The 26965-nt window shown below is 39.8% G+C and overlaps 1 protein-coding gene and 1 long non-coding RNA gene across 2 annotated transcripts in view; one reads left to right on the top strand and one right to left on the bottom strand.

Annotated features, from left to right (window-relative positions):
• The window catches only part of LOC127049709 (uncharacterized), a 1018748-nt gene that overhangs the window by 885392 nt on the left and 106391 nt on the right, over positions 1-26965 (bottom strand). The window lies entirely within an intron of this gene.
• LOC127049825 (uncharacterized) lies at positions 312-1197 on the top strand. The gene is made up of 2 exons (XR_007774082.1): positions 312-396; positions 830-1197. It is a non-coding gene; the product is annotated as an uncharacterized LOC127049825 (long non-coding RNA).

The raw sequence follows: 26965 nt of genomic DNA, 5'->3' as shown, positions 1-26965 counted from the left end.
CCCTACCCCCCAAAAAAATGCCCCACACCAACCTATGGCTCACCTTCATTTGCCATTACAGGAAATATAATTTAGGTCTCACTGGAAAACACCATTTCACTATGATCTCTTTTCTCCAGTAAAGAGACTCCTTTAAAAAACTGTGTGGAACCATCTCTACCTTTTTCCTAATGGTTTCCATGTGCCAGTACTGCCGTTTTAATGGAAAGCAGTGTCCCATTGCCCATTTTTTTAGCTGGTCACACACAGGTGATACTTCTATCATTCTCATTTCTATTAGCAGTTCTATCATCTTTGAAGATTCATGAATCCTGAACTAATAATCCATAACCTTAACTGCAGGGCATGAAGATAGCTGACCCACTTGCAAAGCAGATTGCTCTCCATTGAAGGGAGGTTGGTATTGGTACTGTAATTGCATCCAAACATCCATGGATCACCTAGTTCATGTCCTCCTCCCCACATCCTAGTGCAAAATACGTGGAAGAGCAGTCGGAACCTCCTTTCTAGTTTCGACTGTACAACTGCCAAACCTGCTTCCTCAGAATGGCCAAAATCGAAGTGCTTGCTTGGTGAACATTTTCTGCTTGCTTGGTTAACGTTTCCAGCTTACTCTCTCTTAAAAACTGCTTGCCATTCTCCTCTTCCTTGGGAACAGTTAAGACATAGCTGGGGGGAGAATGAAGGGACCCACCTGCCCAACTTCTCCCTACAATCTAAAGGCCAGATGTTCTTTTGACCACTCCTTCAAAACCAGAACTCGTATTGGCAGTTTGCCCCTTTGTTTTCCCTGAAACTAAATTCACTTTATCCTCTAAATTCCCTTTAGGTCCTGATCGTTCTTTGTGCGTACTTGATGGATTGAACTGACCCTCCCTGGATTTGATGTACTTGAGCTGAACTTCTAGGAGTTCCTGACTGACTGAAATATAAAACCAAGATCCTGACCACTCTGTGGTCATTAGAGATCTCAAGACACTTTTCAGAGCGTCAGGGTATTAACTACAGCTTTTGATTTCTCTAATCAGTTTGTTTGAGTTAAAGCTCAATTCTCATCTACAGGGAGCAGAAACAACTTTCTCAACTTGATGGCTTCTCTACACCACAACCATGCAATGCATGTGTCAGAGTCCTTGACTGGTACCATATTTGTGCCTTTTATCAGGAACTACCCATTTATTAAACTATTTTAAAGTACCTTTAGGTACATGAATGTTATTCAGAGCGACGTCTCCTTTATCTTGAACATTGGCATTTGGTCATAGAAGTAAGGAAACCACAGCTCTTAGTGGAGTCCTCTACTAATGGAGATAATGGGCAGACAGCAAAGGGAAATGTCTGGTAAACTAATGGTAATTTCTTTTCAGTATCTACTGGCATCTTCAGAGGCCAGTTTTGTTTTGTATGCTTTTATAATCTCCTCTGTGCAACCTCTGGGGCCTAGGTTATCATTTGCCCCCTTGTGGAAACTGGCTCTTAATATTTGTGAGCAAAAGTTCCAGTCATACATTACCTCTGACAAGGCATCTGGCCCTCTCATGGTGATGTAAGGGAACTTACCCATGTTTTCCATTTAACTCTGTGTTGATTTTTTTTACATGCCTACAGAAGTTAAACTTAGGTTGAATAATTGACAAAAAACAAACTGTAATTAGCATGGCTGCCTAGGCCAAATTTCACTGCTGGCATAAAGGGGTGTTACTTCATTCAGTTCAACTGAGTTGTGCCTGCTTATGTCAGCCCTGAATTTGGCCTCAGCAAATGAAAACAATACAGTCATACAAAGGAGAGTACATTTTTTTCTATCAGTATATTAAACAAAGGATAATATTAAGTTTGGATAATGGATAAAGTTAAGTTATGCTAATACATATAATCAACTACCACTCTGTTGAAATTAGAAATCATACATTCCTGAGGTTTCTAGCTATTTTTGCTGCCAAGAACATGTAGTGCTTCTACCGACTGCATAGTACAAATGAAAGACAGGCTGTGTTGCACTATTACAGTCAGCAGTTACTGTACATTCACCTTTAAATTATGGACAACTGGGTAACTGATCATAAAAAAACAGAGGAGATGGCTGAAATATTGCTTGATAAAAGAAGACGAATGTAGTACTGTTTAGGGGTGTGAAGAACCTGTCAATATAGAATGGCAGGGAAGGGGTTAAATCTCTCTCTCTCTGTGGCTAGATGGTAAAGCTGTGGGGAACAAATGAATTTTCCCCAGAACACTATAAAGTGTGCTGAGATCAGAAATGACCATTGGGATAGGAAAAATCTCTAAGGGCTTGTTTAGACTTTTAAAATTTGCACCAGCCAAATCCTTAGTGTAGACACTCTATACTAATGGACCTTACTGTGGTATCTTACCAGGGTAAGGTACACCAGTGCAAGTAGCATCTTACTGAAAGCCCTTTGGCCTGAAGCCCCATAGAGTAGGGAGCTCACTATTGACACCTGTTGGTGAGCACAAAGAAGAGCAGGCCAGAGCTGCTTGAGAATGCCAGTTTGACACAGCTGCTCCCTAGGGAAGAGAGTTCTCTGCTGGCATCTGTTGGTGAGCAAGGAGAAATGACTGAATGAGCCAGGCCTCATTTGCATTTCAGTTTCATGATGGTTTGAGTCATTGTGGTTAAAATACAGTTACATTTTGAGTCTGAGAGTAATAAAGAACTATTGAGCCTGCTGAGAAATGAAGGGATGAAAGATCTATGCTGTATGTGCCAACGGTCACCCTGACTGCGACTACAGTGTGATATGGGGGCCTGGAGTGCTGTGTTAGCTATAAGGATTCTATTGAGATCTAGATATCAGTAATTTTTCTTTAAAGAGCTAACTTGCTGTAGCTTTACAGTAAGGGGTAGTGTAGAGCTGAGATGTTCTGTGGCAATGGATGGCTCTAAATGAGGTGACTTGGGCTGAAGTCATAAAAAGAGGAGTAGCCTATTTAAAGGATTCTGGTGTAGGGCTTTCTTCTCAACAATTAAATCTTAAATCGCTTCAGCTGTGTCAGGCAGTAGAGCCCCCAGTACGGCCTAGGCAGCATAGAGCTGCAGGAAGCCTTAGATTTCAGCAATCTAGGACAGCAAACTGTGAGTGGATACCTGGGGAGGAGGGAAGTGGCTAGAATGGATTAGCCACTTACAACTGCAAGAGGAGGACTGAGGTTGGGACAGCTATTAAGATACTTGGGGAAGGGGAACCTTATCTCTAGAATTTGTTAATTGCTGCCTTTCTCAAGTTCATTCTGTTGTCCCTTTTACCTGTTAATAAAGTTTTTTGTTTTAAAACTCCTGGATTGCCCATCAAGAGCACCCAAGGTGGTAGGTATAGTGTCACACGTTTCTGGGTGAGAGATGAAGTTTATTTAACTCCTTAGAAGAAACCTTAGAAAATTGAATCCAGGCCTTTTTCCTAGCAGAAGGATTCCCATACATCAGGGCAGCATATCTATGGGGCGGGGGAAGGGGTTGGACTGGTGGAGCTACTTCGCTTTAGCTACACAGCTGCAAGCCCTCAGAGTATAGTCAGGGCCTAGGAATAAGGTTGATGCTGAGAAGAATTTGGGGGAGGGAAGGAATGGGGAAAAAGTTCCTATTTCTATCTTTCCCTCTGTATCTTCATCTCCTCAGGGTGCCAGAGTGCCCCATATGTTATATTTGGCTGTATATTTGTTTAATCCTTAAATGGCCAGATATTCTTTACATTTATAGATTCTTTTTCACAATACAAATTATTCCATGGTGATGTTTTAAACTCCTCTGAAACATACAGAATTTTTTCCTACTTAAACTGGCCTGTTGAACAAACCACTGGCCACAATGTACTTCTATGTTTATCTGTCTTCCACAGGTAATGTGGAGAAAGGATTCTGCTTGGCCAACACTCAGAACTGACTTAAATCCTAGCACTGGTGTTAGGAAATAATTGAATTCTAAGAAACCGATTATTTCCCCCTCAAATTATAGAAATAATAGAAAGTGAAAACATTTACGATAGTTTAATTTAAAAAATTGTCTAGTTGCAAAGTTAAAGCGTAGATCTGACCTTCTTAATAGGAAGCATGAGCTTATTTGTTAGGCCAAATAATGTTTCTGCACTCAACCACTGTTACAATGTGTGTGTGTGATTGTGTGTGTTTTTCTGCCTAGCATAATTAGTAACAAAAACTCACATTTTATTTGGAAAGATGCTGATTGTTTTACAAACTGATTATTAAGAAGTAATAGTCTCTAGACAACTATGGTTGCCACCAGCTTCTATTATAAGGCTTTATTTGTGCCACTTTATAACTTTGGCTTTATAAAATTGTCAAATTTCCTCTGAGCACAAAGAAGAACATTTCTGTAAATTCTGAACTATCTGCTAAGACTGCCGCTCTACAAGAATGCTGTTTGTTTAAAAAAAAGAGTCAGGAAGAGAGTCCTATATCTTAAAAATTACCCATTTTTCAAATTTTTAAATTTGGTTATGATTCTGGGTTTGACGCCTTTACTGCTATGAAAAATGTCATGTGATCTTTAACGATTGAGTGGTCAAACTCCAGACCTTGTGCTTTATATCTTATTTGAAAAGAGTCACTTATTTTTGTGTTGGGTACCCTGATTTGGAGATATCACAGTGCCCTTGATCTGTGCATTCAACTCCGTCTACATCAGTCTGAGTAGTTTGTGAGCAGACTGAAACTAAACTGTGGCAGTGCTGCAGTGTACTGCAAAGGAAAATTGCTTAGCGACAGATCCGTTCCTCCTATCACAAGATGAAAACTTTATTTATCTACTACTTACCGTGCTCACCAGTATCATCTCACTGTTTCTTTGTGCTTCCCTTGTCTGCCCAGCTTACTACATGCTGTCTTCTATTAGCACTTTGTAAGTGCTTTAGGGAAAAAAGAGGCTCTTTGTTTGGTTTATGTAGGGCCTATCACGGTTAGACCCTGGCCTCTAGATGCTATTGCAATGCCAAATAATAAAAATAATTAATACATTATTGTATGAATTAGTCTGTACCTTTTTGGGGAGGGGTTCTATGGAAGCTTAAATTGTATATGCCTAAGTAGCTGAATAACTAGAACTATTTAATAAGACATTAAACAAAATGGTTAAAATGGATATGCCTAATATACATAAGAGAATGAATAGATGTTTCTAGAGCTAAATAGATGTCTCAGGCTTCTTCTAAAGCATTTTTAAGAGAGCAAGGGGGCTCATTCTAGTAGCCACATTGTGCTTCCCAACCAGCACACCTACTGTTTAGCATGACATTGGAAAAAACTCCAGCAATCTCGACCTCAGCTGTGGCAGCTGCAGAACAGATGGAAACCAGTGTTTCTTGTCTCCTTCTCCTCCTCACCCTCCTCCATTGCTAATTAACCTGCATAAAGGAAAGGGGAGTCACAAGATCTCAAGTGAAAAAGCCCATGTCTCTACTAATGCCAGCTCTCTGCAAGAGTGGTGAAAAGTAAACAGAGTACTATATCTTAGCATGTACAACTCTGACTTTTCATCACACAGACCACACTTCAAATCTAAAGAAATTGGTTACACTAATTCAGTGGGTCTTGCCTCAAAGCCCTAATGTACCCTGGCCTAAACCAATGAATGATTTAATTCATGACACTTTTGGCAGTTGACAGTCTCATAATCTGGGGAGACTTAAATCAATGTAATAAAGTCTAACTTCTGTAAGAGTACAGCAGCTATGTGTGTACTGGGCCAAATTCTGTTCTGAGGCACAGTGCAGTTGCATAAGGTATATAGCAGCACAGAGTTGGGCCCAGAACATTTTGGCCCATAGGGTAATCCATATTTCCTGTGTAAGAAATTTTCAGTATTTTGGGTCTGACGTGGAAAATCAATAGCCACTTCTGCTACTGTAAAAACGTTTCTAGTATTTTTGTATAATATGTGTAGGCTACTTATTTAATTTACAAATGTGATGACTGATAGCCATTTGGACTGCAGTAAATTATACTACCAATGGATGGAGGTGGATTCTCATCCAGCTCTCTGTCTGCTTCTGCTACTTATTTTTATTTATCATTTGGAATAAAGTAGTGCCTAGGGTCCACCTGAGACAGGATCCCAATTGTGATAGGTACTGTACAATTAAAGCCCTTTGTTTTCAGTTTAAACTGATTTTTACCAACAAAATCCTGGGTTTTAAAAAAATATTTGGTGTTTTTTACAATTTTCACTCTATTTTTGTATCATTCAAATATATAAAAATAATGCATTTTATTAGGAAAATACAATACATTGCCTGAGATATATATATTATGATAATACATTACTCTGTGCATATATGCAAAGCTGCCTGTTGAAGTAAGCCTATGTATTAGTCGAGAAGATACACACAATAAACAAACAGGCACACATGCAAGCTTTGAAGTGCATGCGCTTCGGAACGTACTGGTGAATCTCAGGCCCACCATGTACACATTTCAAGCTGTTAGTAGATAATGGTTTAAAGATTTCACACACTGACAGGGGAAGAAAACAAAAATCTGTATCAGAATATGTTTCAAAACACAAGGAAGTATTCAAAAGTTTTAAAAAAACAAAAACAGGAGAAAAGGATGAAGTTGAGTGCATGCGCTGCAAATGGTGTGGCCCAGTTATTAAATGTAAATATTTATAGGCTAATAGTTCTAAGTCTACAACAATAAACTGTTTATTCAAATGAAAAGTTTTACTTGGGGAATAGAGAGAGATTGTTTTCTGAAATTCAGAGGTGGCACTGTGTTTTGAGTTCCTTTTTACTTCTGTAGCCAGCCACATTGAATTCTGTTCATCAAAGCATTAATCGACTGAATACTTCCCCCTTGTCCTTCCATCCGCCAAAATAAACCCCAATATTTACCCAGAAAAATTATTAGTAGTTTTTTGCACTGATTTTTCACCTATTTTTGTGGTAGTAGTCATAAACCCTGATAAATTCCTGGGAAAAATTAAATTCAATAAAAACCAAAAATGAAGCGTCTGTGTACAACATGCAACAATACAGTCTCTGCTCTGAACGGTTTATAATCCAAATAGACAAGACAGATCGAGGGTAGAGAAAAGGGCTAGAACATGTGACCCATGTGATGGTGTGCAAATGTTGTGTATGCTCAATGATTTTTTTTTTTACAGATAGTTAAATAGTGTGATTTAACCTCATGGCATGCTGACACTTTGCTGGTGGACTTGGTCAGATGCTTACTTAAATATTTTTTTTTAAATGTGTTTTTAAAAGAAGTGTAAACTTAAAAAACCCCATCCTGATTAATATTTACAGATGATGTCAGAAGAACCAAAATGTTTAGCAGGTGCTGACCCAGCCAATATTCCTGCATATTGTATATTATTTCCAATATAATGCCTTTAGACAATTACATCACCATACCATTTCAGAGGTGTATGTATGCATTGGAGGGTCATTAAATAGTGAAATTTCTCAATGTCACACAATTGCAGAAACAGTTGTGCTAAATGTCTGTGCTGATCCTCTGAGTAAATGGACAGTGAAATGGCCTGTTCTTCAGATACAAAAGTCAATGGGTTGCAATTCAGACTGCAGCATAAAACATAGGACAGCTGGTTGAAGATACATAAAGTTGTTTCTTTAAAACAAAACAAAACTGTCCAGGCCAGTCTTGAGCGCCTTTACTTATCAATGTTCATTTTTTGTATGTTTAGCACATTGGAAGCAGCTGCATGATGTTAACCATTCTCCAGCAATTTCCATTCTTAACTATTGCTGGATCCTTCTGATTTTTGGCCTCTTTCTTCCTCCATCCAAAATGCCACTGCTAACGCACACATCCTTCCCTGCCTCTCTGACTGTCTCCCCATACTCGGATCTCAGACCTGACCACCCTCTCCTTTTGCATTAAATTCAAGCTTTTTCACCTGGTTTCAAAGTGTGTTTAAAACTCTGCCTCTGCCTTGATCTTGCTGTACACCTATTTCCTACACTCCACCGGAATTTCTCTCTTGGTCACATCCTATTATCTGCTTTGGACCCAATTCATCAAATTATTTAAGCACATGCCAAATTTTAAACATGTGAGTAATCTCTTCCACGTACTTTAGTTCCTTGCTAGTAACTTCTTTCATACTACTCTCCCATATGGGAGAGGGATAGCTCAGTGGTTTGAGCATTGGCCTGCTAAACCCAGGGTTGTGAATTCAATCTTGGAGGGGGCCATTTAGGGATCTGGGGCAAAAATCTGTCTGGGGATTGGTCCTGCTTTGAGCAGGGGGTTGAACTAGATGACCTCCTGAGGTCCCTTCCAACCCTGATATTCTATGTTTGGAAACCCTCTTAAATTAATTTATTAGTTGCATTACTATAGAACCTAGAAGCTCTAGCCATGGACCTGGCTCCATTGTGCTAGATGTCATACAGAAAATGGAGTGCTGCTTTTTCTTAAACAAAACTCCCAGTCTCTTCAATGGGATTGCAGGGCTTTCAGGAGATGCTCAGCAGCACTGGGCCACAAGGTGGGGAGTAAAGAGAATTTCTGTAAGTCTGTATGTTTTGGAAGCTGTTTCCTACAAGAATGAAGGATACTTTTGGCTGTGCCTGCATTTCCTTGCATTTGCTTATAAATGAAAACTGGTCTGTGTCATAGAGGTGGAATAGAGTAACTCTGAACAGTGAAACAATGCTACAATAGTCCAGAAAGAGGCTCTGCTCCTGTTCCTTTTGAACTCCAGGGGAGAAGGAGTGTGTCCACCATATTTGCTAACAACAAGTTACTCCTTTTGTTCTGTGAAGGTTAGGAAGCACCGAATTATTTTTGGATCCCACTTTCCCTGATTTTGCACTTCTAACTCTCACTGGGTAGCACTTAATGCAAACAATCCCATGGGCTTCAGTGGGACAACTCTCACAAGTAAAGGTTGGCCCTTGTTTAATTCCCATCTTGCTTTTTAAAGATGCTTGTTTGTAAAATCTCTAGAGTTTTGAAAATGATTTTTACACAGCTATATCAGCTCTCCTACTTAATTTCTTATTAAATATAGTTCCCAGTGTGCTTCCCCAGCATACATACAACAGGTGCTTTTAGGAAATCAAGTTCGAGTTTTTAGGAAAGCTGTGCAAAACTTTTGTAATGAAATGCAAAACTTGCCCGAGTTTGAGTTTCATTACAAGCCTGAACCTCATGTCAAGTTTGCTGAAAGGTTCATCACAGCTCATAATTCTATATGAGCTAGGCTGGGCTGAATTGTAAGTGAGTTAGTCTTTCAAGCATAAGCCGGGTACAATATAGTGGTTTGCTCCAAAACCAGATAAAACTTGGTGGTTTGGGCAAAGAGGGTGCAAGCCCTTGTAAAGAGGAAACTGGAGGAGAAATTGCTCAAACCCTTGGGTACTAATGCAGCCAAGTTTTTCATGTGTCTGCTTTTCAACTTCCACCTTCTGTAGCCATCATTCCTAGTTATTTTTCCTTAATTCAGTGTTCTCTGGTTCTCTATTTGGCATTTGCCATGTTGAAAGCAAACAAATTCATAAAACACTTAATGGATAAAATAAGATACAATACAAATTTAAGAGGAGGAATTGCAGTCTAATAGAGAGGGCTTTGGGCTGGGAGCTAGGAGATTAAGGTTCTGTTCCTAGCTCTAGCATTAACTAATTGCCTGACCTTGAGCAATTACTAAACTTTTCAGTGCCTCAGTATTCCCCATCTGCAAAAACTTTTGCCCCCTTTGCAGAGCATTTTGAGATCTATGTGAGAAAGGTGCTCTATAAGTGCGTTACTGTATAGTGCTACACAAGTGGAATCATATAAGGAAGAAAGGTGCTATCTCAGTGCTGCTGTTTTTTATGTCTATTCTTGTTTCACACCCCTTAACCCTTCAAATTCCATTCAGTCTAGTAGATTGGCATAGAGGTTATTCCTGGGAGGTAAACTTTTGTTAGCATCATTCTGATATAATTCACAGGCAGGAACAACTTGTATATTGTTGGAGCAGTAGCATTTTACTACTTCTACTTTCTTTCTAAGAAAACTCATTAAGGGGTTTAATTAGCAAGAGGCCAAAAGAGAAAAGTTTTTAAAGCACCTAAGTACCTTAGGCACCTAAATCCCATTTTTAAAAATGACTTAGATGCTTAGAGAGTCTAAATCTTATTGAAAGTCAATGGGTGTTAGGTTCCTAAATCACTTAGGCACACAACAAAATTTTACTCCAAGTCAAAGTTTGAGGTTTTTGGGTCTATCTGAAGTTTATAAACTTTGAGGTATTGCTATCCTGAGTTTTGGTTCAGGCCAATCGTTAGTTTTAATAAAGTAACTACTGTGTCTATGCTAGTGGCCGGAGGATTAGAGTATCAATGCAGTTTCAGATTCTTGTCTCTCTAGTAACTAATGCATTTAGGGGAAAAGGAACTATTTTTCATTTCCTTCTGCAAAGATTATTTAACATCCAAATACTCGTAAGTCTGTCAGCATTGAGTTTTTGGATGAACACAAATCTACTGTATTGTCTACATATCCAAAATGCTGTGCATTTTGGGATTACACTTTTCAGCTTTAAACAATTTAGATGACAAAGTCCATGGTCAAGCTTCATTATGAGTATCTTGAAAAATGGGAAATATGGATTTAGATATGTAAGGAGGCTAATGGCTTGGGAGCAGTCCTAAGATGTAAGGATATGTTAGACAGCTCTGCCCCTGGGTAATAGATACCAGGGGCACCGCAGAGCTGAGTGTATAGCTTGAGAAAGAAGAATGGATTAGGGATGCAGCCCAGATTTGAAATTCTTCAGAGCTCTACTCCTGGTTCATCCGCTGACTCGTCCTATGGCCATAGTCAAGTCATGCAGGCCCAGATCCTCAAAGGTGTTTAGGTGCCTAGTTCCTATTTGAAGTCAATGGCAGTTAAGCACCTAAATAGCTTGGAGGATCTGGCCAGAAAGTCCAGTCGTGCTCCAGCTCAACAAACTCAAGAAGAGATTAGGCTGTGTTGGGTTAGAAATGTGGATGCTGAACTCTCCATGGAAGGACAAATGCCTTACAAGTATTTTTATTCTTGCTCAGATCCTTATAGGCTTGAATGGTATGTAGCTAGGGAACCCTCTTGGGTCTGAAGACTGTTGTGGACAAGAGGGACTGGTAGGATGTTTGTGGCTGGGATTAGTGGGCAGTTACTGAGACAGGTATGTCAGATTCCAGAAAATTGTGTGCAACCCTTTGCTACATTCTGTATTGGCAATCTCCATAGTATTGGGCTCCTTCACGTATGGTGGTCTGCAACAGTTAAGTAAAACTGACTATCAGAGGCTCCTATTAGTAATTTGTTTGGAGAGTACCTGCATTACTTCATAAATGAAAAATATTATCCCTATTCTAGCAGCCACAGATGAGAAAACTGCATAGATGGCTGAGTATAATCCATTAATTGATTTATGGACCCTGAGTCTCCCAAAGAGAGTCACAAATCCACATGATGTCCCTGAGTGCTGGATTTTGCATTTGGATTTCTGTGTTTGTTGAAAGATGGGCAAAATGACATTCAGCCAGACAGCTCCCTGTTGACCGCACATGGAAGGAGGTTGTGTGTATGGAATAATTTACACTCAAGCAATGTGTTCTTAAGATGGCTGTTTAAGAGGCTAGGATATGAATAAGTGGAGTGAAGGGCTAAAACCTCCCACTTTTGCTTCCAAACCACTCTGCCTTGAGGGGATTATCCAGTACAGAGGCATATTCTGGAGAACTGTGGTTAGTATGTAGGCTGCTGCTGGCTTCTGGAACACACAGATCATTCCATTCTTTGATGATGAGCAGGTAACTCAGATCAGGATCAGGCTCAACTTACAATATGCACATAAAACAATAGAGAAATTGAAGTTGTATTGTGTTATCTGAATCTCATTTAGGTTTTTTTGGGGGGTGGTGTGTGAAATGATTTAACAGAAAACTTCTTACATTTTACTTTGAATAAATGGATATCAAAACCCTTGTTAATGTCAGTGGTAGGATAATAATGGGAATGGGGCCTAAACCATAATGGTTTTGCTGGATATGGCTGCAATTAAAATAGATATTATTTTCAAATGTCAAACAAATAATTGATCAACTGGATAAATCAGACTAAAAGAGAAGCCATATTTAATTTGTTACTGCCTTGTATTGCTGAATCATATTATTCTGCTTTTGCATGATATGGGGATGAAATCTGTTGCATGCCAATTTTTAAATTGCATGCTACATTTTGGATGATTATTTCTTACTTTATTTTGCATCGCAATCAGTGAAACATTGCTACACAGTTCTCTTTATTGCTTTGAATCAGTACAAGACATATTCTGCATCTAGCCAGCAACTAGTGAAATTCTTTCCTCTTCCTTACCCCACCTTCCCCAATCCTTTGTGAAAAGAAATAAACAATATTGTTATGCTATTGTATTCTGATCATCTAGGTAAAATCCAACCATTCTTTGCACAGATTCATTTTGACCATGGCAGATGAGAATATAAATAGGGTTGAGAGCAGATAGGGGTGTCTGGATATTAATGTATGGACCATAGCCATTGCTCCTAGCCTCAACCCTTAATGTCTCTTTGCAGCTCTGGCATCCAAGGAGATATAAATCTGCATCTTCATGGGGTTTGTGAGAGCCACAATCAGGAAGGGAATAGTTCCCTCTTATTTTTCTCCACAGCAATGGATTTTAGGATATATACTGGTTAAGGCAGATTCTGGGCCCATAGTTTCCTATATGAATCATTAACAGTATATTCCCATCAGAAACAATGTAGTGACCTTGAAATCTTTAATTTAAATTATTTAACTATATTGACTTGTATATAGACCATGAGTAAATAAATACCCTATATACAAGAAAATACATTTACTGAAAAAAGTTTATCTGAAATACAGTTTAGTTCATTTAATATAACTTGAATGCATTTAATACTTTCATATGGCCTAAATATTTCCACATTGATTTTTTTTCCTTATTTTTAATCTACTTTACGGTGAACATGTGACAATGGATCATTGATTTATTGCGAGTGTAGCAATAGGTTTATAACTGCATGAATCATGCAGATTGCTCAATTCACCACATGCCTTAATAAAAGTTTCACTTTAATAAAACAGAGCTAAGGCAAATATGCCCAGAGTCTGGTCTGACATTCCTTATACATTACCCTGCCTCAGGAAATTATTACTATATATTTTACAGCAGCTACAGTAGGTTGGGGATCAGGATTAGAACATACTAACTACTGTGACATTTAGCAGAACTCCTGTGCATACAGTTAACCCTCACTGGGATGGAATGGAGCAAATACATGCTAGGATGCACATTCGGTAAGCTTCCTTCATTTCACCTATGTAAATGTGAATGTAGCAAATTTATATTCAAGTGTAATAATTATTTATGTTTTAAAAGCTCTTTGTAATTATAGTGACTTATATAGCATCTCTTTCAGCCAGGGATCTCAAAGTACATTACAAAAATTAAATCTCAGAGAATTGCTGAGAGATGGGTAAATAATATTTTGAGAGATGGCAGATTTCCATGTCTTCCAGAGTCAAGGACGGGGTCGGGGAATTCCCTGATTCAGACTTGCCATTTCAATTCTGAATTGGACCTAAAAGTGGAAGTGCTGATTTTCAGGGTCCTGGATAATGAGACTCCAATCTTATGGGAAAAGCAGCTCTCCTAGCATTTTCAGCTTTCTAGTTAGAACTGGTCTCACTAGATTTCAGCCCCAAACAGGGAAACTCTCTTGACAAAAGATTGTGAGATTTCAGCATTCACTTAGCCCTCATTCAGCACTGAATTTGAACCCTGGCTAAACTTAATCTGACAATTTTCAAAACTCTGTACAAATACGTTTTCATCTGCTCTGATCAGCTTTCATCGACCTTTTTTTTCCTTCTCCTTCTCTCTCCATTGATCACAATTGTAGACCTGCTTTATAATAGTGTTCATCATTGGCCCAAGTACTGAGTTTAATATCATCCTGTACATACATATTATAGAAAATCAGTGCTTGGGATAAATTAAGAGTTATTCACTGTAATAGCTGACACTGATACGTGAGTCTTTATATAAGATGTAGGGATTGTACCCCTTTTAATTTTGAGGTTTTTTCTCCAAATTTCAGTTAGGACCATTAATTAACATTTGCTTTTCTAAGTCTTTGCACTGAATTGAGGTACGCATTGTACAGTCTTTATGAAGTAAATTAAATATGACCACCACAGTGACGTATACCTTGCACTACATCCCTCATAACTGTGAGACTTTTGCCTATATCTCTATCTGCACAGTGTACTATACAGGTGAGATATTCAAAGAGCAGTCAGTATCGCCCTAACTGTTCCCACTGAAGTCACCTGGGGACAATAATATAATACACTTTCTCCCATTCATTGTCTGTCCAGGCCGTGTGACGTAGAGGATAGACCACTAGCTGGAGACTTAGGTTCTACTTCTGGCTGAGTAATTGGGCTGGTGGGTGACCTCTGGCAGGTTACATCCTTGCTCTGTGCCTCGGATTCCCATCTGTAAAATAGAGATAATGATATTGGCCTCCTTTGTAAATTACTCTGAGAACTATGGATGAAAAGTGCTACACATGAGCTAGATGTTTAGTCTTTAAGCTATTTGGGGATGTGATTGTCTTTTATTATGTGTATGTACAGCTCCTAGCACTGTAGATCCCAATTCTCGTTGGGGTTTCTGTAACAAATAGAATAATAATTCTTTGCTTTGGGTTCAATCTTAGTAATGGCTGAAAGTTCAGGGGAATTCCAGTTTATTCCAAACTAGTTTGTCTATATTTAATTCTTAAATATATTTCTTTTTTTCTTGGCTTTTGACTGCTTGAGTGCCATGTAATGCTATAATTCTACTTGTCAGCAATAGCCTATTCCTTAATTGTCTTGAAATCTGACTTTTGTGTGTTTAAGTCTAACATAAAAATAAATATGTTGGCTGGCAGAGGAACATTTTGCACATTAATTTTATTAAGTTCGTTTTCTCTTTTTAAAAATCCTGTGCAATCCATGAAATATATCATCTAAAAAACAGGATAATTGTATTTGAAGATATAATTTATGAAAATGAGTGGCATTGTATAATGTAATTCAATTTGGAGAGACCTACATAAAGCTCATTTTGTTTATTTTTGGTTAGTAGCAGAGATGAACTTTATAAAGCCGAGAGATTCAAGGAGGTCAGCCTAGATGATCACTATTGTTCCTTCTGGCCTTGGTATCAATGAACAAGTCTGCTTAGCTAGTTGCCTAGGTGTATGGATGCATTCTCCAAAGTCCCATCTTATTGGTAGATGCTCTAAACCAATGATCCTTACATTGTTCTTGGATGTTCTGATTGTACAAAGGTGATAATTCTGAGAGTCATTCTGTGAGAATGTAGAATGCTGTACTCTCTCTAGCACTTTCTAAAATGAGTATGAATTAATTAGTATAGACTCTGTTGGAAAAGCTCTATAGAAATGAATAGAGAATGAAATTCTCTCCATTGGGTTTTTGAGCCATTCTTTATAATGTAATAAAATTGTATAAAAGGGCTATTTTCTAACAGAGTTCAGGAACATTTTCTAGAAAAGATCTCATTCTCTAGAATTTACCCTGGAAAACTTATAACATTAAATAGAGAAAAATATTTCATCCCTGTTGAATTCTATAGGATTTTTCATATAAGAAAAATAAAAATACAATTTATTCAGCAAAGACCAAATTCTGCTTCTGTTGAAGTCACAACAAATCTCCACTGACTTCAGTAGAAGCAGAACTTGGTCCCAAATGAAGAAGAAAATGTACACAAGATAAAAAGTAGTAACCTAATTCTTATTTAACCAAACTTTGAGAAGTACTGTGTTCACACTACACACAATTTACAGGAATGAGACTCTGACCTGACAGAGTAGTTACTTCTCTGGAATGGAACAAAGTAAATATTTTTTCTGTGATCTACAGTTCTTAAGAGGGAATGGACTTTCCTGAAATAACAGACTTGGCCCTTCAAATAATATCTTTTATCTGAGCTCTTAAAGGATTTTAAAAAACATAAATTAAGGATTGCAACACCTGAGAGAGATGGGGAAATTGAGGCACAAAGATGTTAGGTTGTTTTTCTGAGATCTTTTAGGAAATTTGTGACAAAACAGGTCTCCTGACTCTTTTAGTCCTGAGTTCCAACCACTGGACTATGCTTCCCTTTTCTACATAGTTACGGGCAGGAGAACTGGTTAATCCAAACCTGAGCCAAACTTGTTTCAAGTGCTAAGAAGTTCCATTAATTGTATCTCCCCCACCCCCACCCCCATTCACTTCTGTCTGCCTCATGTATTGATGTGCTTCCATTACTTAGGGTCTGAGCTCCTGACAACCACACATCTGTGTGAGGCAGGGAAGCACTAGTATCACCATTTTACAGAGTGGGAGCTGAGGCACCAGAGGATTAAGCAATTTATCCAAGGTCACGCAGGATGCCTGTGGTAGAGAGGATGTTGAGCTTAGGACTTCCAAGTAATCAACTAGAACCCTAACCACAGGTTCATATTTCCTCTTCTACCTGTCCGGGATTGGGAGTTAAAATACTGAAGCACCACAAGTGAGGATTTTGAGGTATAGACATATCAGATATGTCATAAACCAAAGAATATCAGAAACTTGCAATTAACTGTATTTTCCTAAATATCTAACATAATTCTAATCAGTATTGGTTCAGATATCAATGTTAAACTTCTGCACTTTATGTGGTTCACTTCTCATCAGTTATAGTCAGCCCCTGAGGAATGGACAATTTCTCATTAAACCTTTCATCATGATAATTGTAATTATAAAGAGAGGTGACAAGCCTTTGTGTTGCCACTTCAACTCTGCTGCCATTCTCAGAAGTCCTTCTTTTAGGGCACAGAATTCTGAGAATGAAAACGTCCAATGCAGTGATGAAACCAATTGGATGGTGGTATGTCAGGTGGGCAAAAGAGCAGGCTTTTCTCCAAACATTGCCTTGTGCTCCATGGCTGCTGCTATAGGCACTTTTAGTTGCTATGAGTTTACACAAGTGTGGTAAAGACACCGGATGGATGCTGCAGCACCAGGGCGGGTGCAAGGATGTTTTGCACCCTAGGCGAAACTTCCGCCTTGCGCTCCCGCCCCCGAGCCCTGTGACAGCTCTCTGCCACCCCCCCTCCATCCTAAGGTGCCCCCCCTGTGGCAGCTGCCCACCTCCGCCCTGAGGCGCCCCCCCATGGCAGCTCCCCCCGGTCCAGGGAGCTGTGCGGCAGCTCCCCGCCTCAGCTCACCTCTGCTCCACCTCCTCCCCGAGCACGCCATTGCTGTTCCAATTCTCCCGCCTCCCAGGCTTGCAGCGCCAATCAGCTGTTTGGCGCCGCAAGCCTGGGAGGAAGAGAAGCAGAGCGGGCGGTGTGCTCAGGGGAGGAGTCAGAGCAGAGGTGCACTGGGGCGGGGAGCAGTTCCCCTGTGTGCCGCACCTCCCCTTACTTGCTGCAGGCGGCCCTCCCCACGCCCCCCTGCCCCAGCTCCCTCCGCCTAAATGCCAACGATGACCAGGGCGGCCGAAGATCCGGCCGCCGCGGTCGCCACCAAAGGACCCAAAATGCTGCCCCCCAAATACTAGTGCCCTAGGTGACCACCTAGGTTGCCTAATGGGTTGCACTGGCCCTTCGCAGCACCACATTATATTGGGTAATGTATAGAAAACATACATAGAGAGTGAGCTTAGCCTTACAGATACCAATCTAAAATGTAGTGAAATAAGTGTTTCTTTGTGAATAGGGCCCTATGTCCAGCATTTGCACCACACTGCTTAATCTGGCCTACAGCCTATATAAAGATACATAGATTATAAAGAAAACACTTATTTCGGAATGTGATGTGAAAACTTGTAAAACATAGCCTTTGTCCACATAACATGTATTCATTCCGGAATGTTAAACAAACACAGTAACATTTCCAATGGTCTCTTTCTCTTCTGGCATTTTAGGGTCCAAATTTAAAACTGATATGTTACTAAGTAAGACCAATAAAGTAAAGTGAGTAAACAAGATGATTTTTTTAAAGGAGAGTGAGGGGATCTAAGTGTAGCTTTTCTTAGCAGGGGTTTGGAATTGAGACAAAGTGAGACCCCGATCCTCCAATGAGCTCCATGTAATGGGATTCCTCAGTCAGTCTTCATGGTTTTCACTGTAGCATCAGAGCTGTAAAAAATACAGTCATGTTAGAGCTTTCCTTTGCCACAAATTGTGACGGGTTTGGATAAAATGTAACCGGTAGCGCTAGCCAGAAAACTGGATTTTCCCATTAATAGTTTTCACAGGAAAAAATCTTTTGCAATTTTCCCATTGGGAAATGCTGATTTTCCTGAGAGAAATTCCAAAATTTGTGAGTAGTTTTTTCCCTAATTTCCCACACTTCTTCCCAAACTTTCCCAGCTTGGGAACATCAACAATAACGTGAGAATGTAGGCAGTTGACAAAATTTTGGCAAAACCTGGAAAATAGAAAGAAAATTAAGAAAAGAAACCCACAAGTTCTTTCTTTTTTTAAAAAGTGAAAATTTCCTCAAATTTTCTTTTTAATTTTTTTTCATTTAGAAAAATATCAGAAAATAAGCAATTGTAACAACAAATTATCAGAAATTTTTCAACCAGCTGTAATAATCATTTGTTGTTATTTCTTCTTTTAAAGAGGTCCTCCTTCCTGGCTCTTTGTTCCATTTGTAGACACTTGCACAACTTTCCAACCTGTCTCCCTTTGCATCCTCCCATCCCCTTTTTTTCTGCATTATATCTACAGGCTACCGTTCCCTCACAATGTCTAATGTTAATCAGAAACACTGTGATGTGACTCATGTTGGGGTTTTTTCTGTTTAATTTTCACTCTTAAATGTAAGGCTTCTGCCCTCCATTTTCCACACTCAAGTCACTTAAACACGTGAAATGATACTATACACTCTCTATTATATCATCAGCTGCTATATGTACAGTATTTGATTAAATGTCTGTACATCCGCAGTACTGGAAATACATTATATGAAATGTATTTGAATTCAGGGGGCTTTGGTTTAAATGTTAGCCGTCTCAGGGACCTTACTGAGGATCTATGTAAAGAAGACAAGGTGAAGGGGTCATTCCCAAGTGTTGCATTCCTGTTTCTTGCTTTTTGTGTCCTCCTCGTTTCCTTTATACTCCATCTATCTCAGGGAAGTGCAGTGTAAGACTGGGAAATGTCACCAATGGGAAAAAAAGTTGGCTAGAATCAGTCAAATACCCACCATGATTATAATATCATATGGTTCTATTTTTTATAAGATATTTACCGAGGAACTATTTGCAAAACCCAATAAAAAAAATCTTGCTTCTGTTGAGCCATATAATCTTTGGTGTAATTTTAATGCACAGCACAGAACTGGCACTCCAAGCCTGTGAAAATGTTGCACTGGTATGTCATGTGGGGAAGGGAGCAGTGAAAGCTAGATAGTGCCTGGATTTGGCCAGGATGCCAAGAAAGGGAATGGAAGTTAGAAAAGCTGTTAGGAAACATAGACTGGTAAAGGTGTCGAAGGAAGACTGAATGGGCAGGACTCAGGGGAATCTGGAAGAGTCTTGTGGACAATATATGAGGTGAAAGGCTGTGTTTGAAAGCATCCCTATCAACCATTTCTGGGCTCTTCCTCTCCTGTTTCAGCCTTTCATTTACTAGGCATTTATTATTCTGTTGGTTTCCCTCTCTCCAGTAACTCTTTCCTAGTAAGTTGTCAGAGGGGTAGCCGTGTTACTCTGGATCTGTAAAAGGCAACAAAGAGTCCTGTGGCACCTTATAGAATAACAGTCATATTGGAGCATAAGCTTTTGTGGGTGAATACCCACTTCGTCAGACTCAAGCTTATGCTCCAATACGTCTGTTAGTCTATAAGGTGCCACAGGACTCTTTGTCCTTTTTTCCTAGTAAATGACATTCCAAGACTTAAGTCAGCCAGGTGTCCAGGTGCTTCCCCTCTTCCACCTTTCAACAACATTCACGTGAAATCCAGAAAGCAGATAGGCTACCTCATCATTTTCCTACAGGCCAGGTTGGTGTTTTCTTTTGCATTCGCTCTTGTGGCACCCATCCATGCCTGAGGAGGTTAACGCTGATTGTTTTCACTTACTGCTGGTGCAGCTTTGAAAAGCTGTGACTATGCTGGCTGTTTTTCTGGTGTACAGTTTATTTCCTTTACCCCTGGCTTTTAGCAAACCTTCCATTTTTCTTCTGCCACAGCCATCTCCCTGCTGACTCCTCTAGCTATTTGTGGGATCTAATCTCCCTCCCAAATTTCCTTCTCCCACTCCCCACATGCCCCACTCACAACTTGACAAGAGCATTACCTTCCCCTCCCCGGCAGTATTTATAACTTAAGTTCCAACTCTTATTTTCCCACCTGACTTGGCATCTGATTCTGATTCCATAAATAAGTATGATTATGAAACTTCTTGGACTGGTACTCGGCTGGCACAGGTGTCAAAACATTCTGTTCCTTCACAAGAAACATATCAGTTATTTAGATCTTTCAGAATGGAACAGCAGGCCCAAGCTGTCCATATGCTTTTACTTTCTTTATTTTGGTCTGTGTGTGTGTGTGGCTTTTTAAACTGTGCTGGGGACCAACCCTTTGCAATTCAGGACTGGCAGAAGAATTTCTCAGATGAACATTTACCACTGTTTGTTTGTCAGAATGCATCCTTCGGCTACAGAAAAAAAGGGGGACAGCAAAGTGGTTAAAGATGTAGCATAGCAAAAGTGACTGCAAAAAATGCCTTCATAAGTGCATGTTTGTATTTCTCTTTAAAAATAAAAAAAAGCTTTCAGAATGGAATATGTAGTAAAAAGATAAAGACTCCTCCTTAGTAGTCTGATTATTACTGAATTGTTGTAATCCAAAACGGCTGAGACATTTCAAAAACACAACACTGAGAATTTACACCAGGGGGCAGAGGGGCAGACAGGATGAACAAATAGGCCTTTTCCATCTCAAACGTCTGTTTTAATATTCTTTGGAGTTGGATCAACTGTAAATCATTGCAATTCATTGAACTTTGGCTACAACTGATTGCAGGGCTGTTCTGAGACTCTTCGTTAGTTTTTGTAGCCAAACTAACGGATGCCTTTGAATTGATCATGAACCTTAGACCAATTGTGGATACACTGGCCTTAAAAGTATTGAGAACATATGATCTGCCATGCTGGATTAGACCAGTGATCCAACTAGTTTGGTATTCTGTTTCCTACACAGGCCAGTGTCAGATGGTTTAGATGAACGTTCAAGAAACCATGCAATGGACAATTATGGAATAACCTGCTCATAAAGCAAGCTTTGTCCTGATGTCTGTCAGTTAGAGGCAGCTTTGTGCCCTGATGGATGAGGATTTATTTTACTTAAATTAAATGTAAGTGTAGAAGTTCTCATTCTCCATATTCATTTATATAACCATTAGACTTCTACCAAGATCTTGATCTCAGTGATATTTCAGGGCATTAAGTCCCACAGGTAATTTATGCACTGGATTAAATTAAAAAAAAACTTTCATATTTTTAGTGTATTCCCTTTATATTTCATGAAAAATTCCTTTGGTCTTGCCTTGCAAGAGGTGAGCAGGTGTGCTGACTTGCCTTTTCTTTAGCATTTGTTATTTCAGAGGTTCTCAACCTGTAATCAGAGACAGGACTGGTAAATTAAGTGCCAGCTCTGGCCAAGGCCGTAGGCATTAGCTAAGAACTGACAAACTCATAGCTGGAAACCAAACCAGCTCATCTCTATGTTAGTTTTGTTCAGAATAGGTGTTCGTCTCTTAAAAATGTTTTTAGTGTTTAGACTCTATGAAATGCTTGTAAGTTGCTGCCTGCATGAATTGCACTTGTATTCAGGGCTATAAGGAAATATGTACGTTTTGTTGATAACTTTGAAAAAGTTTGCTCTGAACTTGTGAACTCAGGCACAGGAATCGCCCCTACCTCCACCCATATCGGAGGACTATCAAAAATTAAGTGGGCCATTATAAAACAGAAGCTTTATTAATTGTCCCATTCACCCATGGAGAAAAACATGCAGAAGGCCTCGAACCATCAGTTTGAATGCTGGAAGAGGGAAATAGAAATAGGTGAATGAAGATTTTTCATCTCTTTACTGTTTGAACTCTCATGGGGCCAGAGACGTTAAAATAAGGCAGGGCTCTCCGGGAATTACTTCTGGGTCCCCTCTTTAGATTGCAATTCATTTGTGTGTATATGTTTGCTTGCTTTAACCTGTGAATGACTCTATTTCTTTTTCCTAGTTAATAGAACATAGGTAATTTATTACAGGGTTGGCTATATGCAGTATCTGTAGTGTAAGATCTAGGGTATCCATTGATCTGGGGTAAATGACTGGTCTCTTGGGACTGGAAGCAATGTGAGTAGTTTGATTTTTTTTGGTGTAAGTCAGTGGTTCTCAATCAGGGGTCTGGGACCCCCTGAGGGGCCACAAACAGGCTTCAGGGGGTCCATCAAGCAGGGCCTGCATTACATTCGCTGAGGCCCAGGGCAGAAAGCTGAAGTCCCCCACATAGTGCTGAAGCCCAGGGCCCTGAGCTCCACCACCCAGGGCTGAAACTGAAGCTTGAGCAATGTAGCTTTGTGGGGGCCCATGGGGCCACAGGCAATTGCCCTGCTTGCTACCCCCTAACACTAGCCCTGACTTTTATATTCAGAAAACCAGTTACTGTGGCACAGGTGAGCCATGGAGTTTTTAATAGCTTGTTGGGTGGGGGGCTGCTCCAAAGTTTGTGGTGATGAAATCCAGAGTATGGATTTGGGGCCACCTCTAATTGCAGCTTGCTAAAATACTGTCTGCTATGCTTCCTTTTCTCTTTAACTGACATAGGAACTAATCATGAAGCTCTGAAATTGCAGCTTATGATTCTGCTCCTTCTTATACTCCACCTTTCTTATACATAGACTTCTGTACAGCTTGAGAGAGGCCACCACATAGCACACTTCCCAGGAGAGGAATCACACCAGCGCCAAGCTATGAGACACACACACATACACACTGCGTGCAATCCATCCTCTGTGCATCTTCCCGCCAACTGCAAATTTCTTTAAGGACATGAATTGGCAGAATAGATTCCTCACTTGCCACAACGAGGAGTGGAAACTTGATTTAGGATTCCTACTACAGGCCAGTCAGTAAACCACAAGCTTTTGGTAAAAGTGTACTAAATGGGTGAATATGATCACCATTCTGCTTACTGTGGTCTCTGGCAGCCTAAGGAATGAGAGGATTCTGGGGTACCTCCTGCTTGGCAACACAATACCTAGTAGCTGTGTTTTGGGAACAGTGTTCACTCTAGGTGATCTCCTGTGCAGAGGGAATCTGCTGGAAAAGTGGCACCGGGAAGCACAACTCCTATGGGGATTTTCAGGGAGCAAGGTGCAGAGAGGCCTTTGTTAGAACCTCATGTAAGTGGTGCATATGCTCTTCTCACTGACCATACAGAGGCTAATGCAGAAGGACCGGTTTGCCCTTTGCACTTATTGTGTGCAAGGACCAAAACTATGTCTGACCCATGCAAAAGGTAGGGTGAAGGCTACTTGTACCCTTTTCCTCCTCCTCATGCCCTGTGCTCTTGTTCCAATCTCACCCAGAGCTGCAATGGTGCTGAAACATTGTTCAGTTTGTTAAAGCCCCGTCTGTATTCCCTTACATTGAGGGGGCTATTTTTGTTTTTCTGAACGCTTCGTGTGTGAGGCGACTGTAAACGTCTGTTAATGTTGCTTTCATCAGTTAAAGAAATGAAGTGTGGCAACAATTGGCCCCGGTCCTCTGAAAAGTTATGCTGCTTCCATAGAGCATATGTCTGCTTGTTTACATAATTTCTTCCGGTTCTCAGTACATCTTCATCTTTATATGGGCATATTGTCTGAGTGAAGTGCTTATAGTGGGGATGAGTCTTAACAGGTGTTCTTCAGTATCCATAATAACAATGGTTTTGAATTTATGTGATCTCATAGACTCATAGACTCTAGGACTGGAAGGGACCTCGAGAGGTCATCGAGTCCAGTCCCCTGCCCTCATGGCAGGACCAAATACTGTCTAGACCATTCCTGATAGACATTTATCTAACCTACTCTTAAATATCTCCAGAGATGGAGATTCCACAACTTCCCTAGGTAATTTATTCCAGTGTTTAACCACCCTGACAGTTAGGAACTTTTTCCTAATGTCCAACCTAAATCTCCCTTGCTGCAGTTTAAGCCCATTGCTTCTTGTTCTATCATTGGAGGCTAAGGTGAACAAGTTTTCTCCCTCCTCCTGATGACACCCTTTTAGATACCTGAAAACTGCTATCATGTCCCCTCTCAGTCTTCTCTTTTCCAAACTAAACAAACCCAGTTCCTTCAGCCTTCCTTCATAGGTCATGTTCTCAAGACCTTTAATCATTCTTGTTGCTCTTCTCTGGACCCTCTCCAATTTCTCCACATCTTTCTTGAAATGCGGTGCCCAGCTTCTTGTTGGGAGTTGCTCAAATCCCCCAATTACTTGATCCATGGTAGTGGAAATCTCCCATCCACTCTCATATCAGAGGGGCTTATCTGACCCTTCCTTCTCTCCTCTTTAAATTTCCAGTGACTTGGGGAAGAAAACTTCCACCCAATGAAGCCATCATAACAAAACTATTAGCAAAGGAGATGTAATCTTTCTGTTATAAGCCATTTTAAGTATCTTCTCTTCTGATCTGACTATCAGTCACCCAGGGCAGCATTCACTGAACACGTACCCCTGATATTTTTTATTCCCTGAATGTCACAACCAATACATTAAGCTGTCATATGAGATGAAATCCCAAGGGGGTTAAATAGACCGGCCTTGATTGTTGTGAAGCTTGGAAGGTTTCTGGAGCATCCACAGACTACACAGCTTTGTTGGTAGTTAAATATGGATAGGATCTATGCATAAAGAGAATAATTAGGAAACTTATCCAATGCCCATTAAAGTCCTTGGATAGACTCTCATTGACTTCAGTGGATCAGGCTCCAATGTAAGCACCTGTCTGCAAAAAAATATATATGTATCCAAAACAAGACTCATTTGAGAAATGAATCATTCCTCTAACTGAGCTTTTCCTTGTAAATATAGAAAATTCAGGCAAGTATTCTATAAAGTCATATTCTCTTTACCTGTCTCTATAGAGGTCACTAATATCTTGTATTATCTAGTTTCTCTATGACACTTTATTGCACATTCTTGTAGAGTGACATATTGTATGGCCACATTCTTCAGCTCCTAATAGTCTAGGAGGAGTTTGCTCATTTAGGATGACTACATTCTATTAAAATATAAGGCAACAGCTCACAAATACCAACATTTCAAATAAGTACAACACACTTCCAGTTCTGTATTGAACTCAGATAGAATGATATGGCCACTGCATAGGTCTTTGAAAAGTCTACTTATATGTTGGAATAATAGTAAGGCAGGAAAAATTGCTTTGGCATTCTTGTGGATTTAAGCCATGTCAGGGATGAAATAAAAATCCAGGGTAAGGGGTAAGGTTTCTAGCTTCCCCTCCCGCATTCTGACACTTCAGCAACAACTGCACAACTCCATTCCCAGAGAGTAATAAAAACAGCAAGTTGTTAGCTAATAATAAAGAGATGCCGCTTACTGCCACCTTGCCTTTTTCTCTATAAAAGACTGAATATTAGTTCACAATCTTGAATATCTGTCACCACATCATCTGTCTTGCTTGAGCACCAAGACACAGTCAATGGGTAATAAATGTCCTCTTACTGAAAGAGAATGAATACCCTGTATACCAAACTGTCGTAGAATTTTCTGCTTCATGCAACATTTTCTTATGTTAAGTTAGTCTAGATCGTTTTCACCAGAGGTTGTTTGTTTAACCTCTGCTTCATGATATATTTGTCAACCCGATTACATATTCCATGAATTCTGCTTCAGCCAGAAAACATGAAAAATGGCATTGATAAATCAAAATTTTATTCCCCATCCCCCTTTTCTAATATTTAATTAATCTTCATCCTTTCCCCAGGCTTCTCACACTGCTATTAGCTGGTGAAAAAAGCTGTAAATCCATTTCAGGATTTCTTTGAGCCAAGCCAGGACACAACCATTTAAACAGTGTTGACTCCTGGCTAAGCAATACAAAAATAATTTTCATGGATGTAATTTGTTTGCATGTGTGATGTGAGCTTTTCATTGCCACCCTATCAAATACAGGAAGATTAGATCAGTAGTAGCAAAACCATACCACAATTACAGCAAAAATATAAATAAAAATATTCAGAGCCCACCAAGACTTTTGAGAGAAATGTCAACAAAACCATGTAGTAGTGGTATATTAAGGGTCCAAAATTAGGTGGCACTCCTCACCCCTAAACACTTCACAAAGGTTCTCCCGAAAAAAAGAGAGACTTTTAGACCTGATTTTTGTTGATCCCAATGCCAGTCCTGGGGTGAGGTGATGGAATGTGATGGCAGCTCTGAACAACCAGTGACCTTTAGAAAAAAATCAGTGACAAGCTGCTTAGGCTACATCTATGCTGCAGTCGGATGATTGCCGCACATGTAAATATACCCGAGCTAGCTTTGATCTAGCTTGATCATCGCTAGCTTGAGTAATGATAATAGTAAAGCTGTGGCAGCACAGGTAGGAGCTGCTTGAGCATGTATTTAGGTTCCTGGGCAGCCACCAAAGCTGCCACAGTTTCACTGCTGTTGTTACTCAAGATAGGTCAAAGCCTGTTTGGGCATGTCTGTATGTGCTGCAATTGTACCTCTGATTGCAGAACACACGTACTCATAGAGATTGTTCTACATTTGATGCACTTATTCCCATGAAAAGTGTATCCACCTGAGGAAAGGGCTTGAGACTTTTTTTTTTTAAACAATGAAAGCTGAAAATGTAAATGAG

Source organism: Gopherus flavomarginatus, chromosome 4 (assembly GCF_025201925.1).
Source record: "Gopherus flavomarginatus isolate rGopFla2 chromosome 4, rGopFla2.mat.asm, whole genome shotgun sequence".
In the NCBI taxonomy this organism is placed as follows: domain Eukaryota; kingdom Metazoa; phylum Chordata; order Testudines; family Testudinidae; genus Gopherus; species Gopherus flavomarginatus.
This window is presented reverse-complemented; position numbering and strand designations above follow the sequence as displayed.